The 2,548-nt window shown below is 53.5% G+C and overlaps 1 pseudogene; it reads right to left on the minus strand.

The window, feature by feature from the left end:
• Positions 1-46: 46 nt before the first annotated feature.
• LOC102842498 lies at positions 47-2,481 on the minus strand (annotated as a pseudogene).
• Between the last annotated feature and the right edge of the window lie 67 nt (positions 2,482-2,548).

Consider the following 2,548-nt stretch of genomic DNA (forward strand, 5'->3'; position numbering starts at 1 on the left):
TGGATTCTGTTGGCTAAGATTTTGTTGAGAATTTTTGCATTTATGTTCATGAGGGATATTGGAAGGTCCGGCCACCGGTGTTGGACCTCAGGTCAGCTGTGAAGCCAAAGGACTCATTGACAGGCAGGTAGCCCTTCACCATAAACATGGGGATGCCAGCCACCTGTGACTCCCCAAAGATGTGGCCTTGCTTCCTGTTGAGGACACCGTAGATGCTGCCGACCACTTGTTCTGGACACTGCATCTCCACAAGGTAGATGGGCTCCATGAGGCAGGGCTGGGCCATCAGCACACTGGCGTAGAGGCAGTGCTGGGCCGTGGGGATAATCTGACCACCTCCGTGGTGGATGGCGTCTGCATACAGAGTCACAGCGTGCATGTCGAAGTGCACGCCCCACATGTTCTCCTCACTCAGCGTCCCCACTTTGGTAGCCCACTGGAAGCTGACCACCACACTGTCCTTGATCTCGTTGAGGTGCTGCACTTCCTTAGTGATGTCAGTGAGAATGTTGGGGCCAGTGCCATCAGGCCCAAAGCACCAGATCTTGTAGGCCTTGGCCACATCCCACTCATACTTCTCCACCAGGTAGGGGGCCCTCTGCTTGAGCTTCTGGCAAACTGACACCTCATCCTTGTCGATGTTCTCAGCCAGGCCGTCAGGGAAGGGCTGGGCCTTCATGTACAGCCAGTTGTGCTTGTTGGGGGACTTGGAGAGGCAGAGTACATTGGACTCCTTGCTGACGATCTCCCGGTAGGAGACCATTGGGTCTGATTTCTTGATGGGGATGCAGGCATGGTCCTCCTCCAGGTTTTTCAGGCAGATTTCCAGGTGCAACTTGCAAGCACTTGGGATGATGTGCTCACCCAACTCCTCAATGATGCATTACACCATGGGGTTTTACTTGACCAGCTGCTTCAGGCCCTCCACCAGTTTGGGCAGGTCAGCAGGGTTCTTGGCCTCCATGGTCACCCTGACCACAGGGCTGACATTGAACTTCATCACTCACATGTTGTGGGCATGCTCAAAGGTGGTGATGGTGCCAGTCTTCACCAAAAACTGGTCCACACCCACCAGTCCCACAATGTTCCTGCACGGCATGTCCTTAGTTGGCTTCACATAGTGGCCCATCATCAGGATAGGTCTCTGGATGGGCTTCAGGTACAGGTTCTCCTTCTTTCCGGGTGTGTAGTTGGGACCCATGATCCTGACATTCATGCCAGTAGACACCAGTCCCGAGAAGACACGTCCGAAGGCATAGAAATGACCTTTGTCAGAGGTGGCACCATTTTGGAAATGTACATCATGAGGGAACCTTTGGGGTTACAGCTTTTAATACCCATGGTTACCTCGTTGTCTGGGAACCCTTAGTACAGCAGCTCTCAGCGTTACTTCTGGGCAGCGACAGGTGAAGGCAGGTGGATGGTGATCATCTGCAGCAGAGCGTGCCCAGCAGGCAGCCAGCGGTGCATCGCAGCCTTCAGGAGGGGTTTCCCTTCTTTGTCCTTGTCTTTGCTGTCCAGCTTAATATCAAGCTTAATATCAGTTTGGCCGTCTCCTGTTTCTTGAAGTTCATAATTGCAACAAACACCTTAAATATAGGGTCCAGGATGAGCTGGCAGAACGTCTGCGGCAGCTTCTTACCATCAGGGCTGGTGGGACACTTGCTAAACTTGCCATTGGCAGGATCAAAATACGGGTCACCCCAGAGCTTCATCATCATGTCCTCCACTTTCTTGGCCCACTCACCAGGCCCCAGCTGGCCCTCACCCTTGGCAGCAAACTTGGCCACATACATTTCAGCAAACTGCTTCAGAGTGAAGGCCCAGGCATGGAGGCCACACCCAAAGCCAATTGTGCCAAGGACAGGATCAATCATGATGCTGCCCATGGGGCTGCTCTTACCTTCTCTGTAGGTGGAGACGATGACATTGACATTCTTCACGATGCGCTGGAACATCTGGTAGTGCTTGTCAGATTCCAGCTGCAGCTCTAGCAGGGCCCGGTCCATCTTGTTCATCAACAGCATGGGCTTGATGTGCTCAGTGATGGCCTGCTGCAGCACCGTGTCCGTCTGTGCATACACACCGGACACACAGTCCACCACCACCAGGGCGCCATCTGTGACACGGAGGGCAGCCGTCACCTTGGAAGGAAGTCCACGTGCCCAGGCAAGTCAATGAGGTTGATGAAGCCAGAACCATCCTTGCACTGCTTGATGAAGTTCAGATCATTCTTGGAGAGCTTGTAGAAGAGGGATATAGTGGTGGACTTGATTGTGATGCAGCGTTCCTGCTCATCTTTCCTAGTGTCAGTGAAATGGGTCTCTCTGGCCCGGGTGGAGGCAATGATGCCGGCCTTGCAGACCAGGGAGTCAGTCAGCGTAGACTTGCCTGGTCCACGTGGTTGATGACGGACATGTTTTGGATGTTGGCTTTCTTGTCTACAATGGCCCGGATCTGATTTACCGTGAAGTTCACCATGATGGCAGATGGCGGTGGATTCTCCCAGGCAGAAATGAGCGAGGGGAGTCTCTCCAAGGATGGCAGC

Source organism: Chrysochloris asiatica, unplaced genomic scaffold, assembly GCF_000296735.1.
Source record: "Chrysochloris asiatica unplaced genomic scaffold, ChrAsi1.0 scaffold00067, whole genome shotgun sequence".
Taxonomy (NCBI): domain Eukaryota; kingdom Metazoa; phylum Chordata; class Mammalia; order Afrosoricida; family Chrysochloridae; genus Chrysochloris; species Chrysochloris asiatica.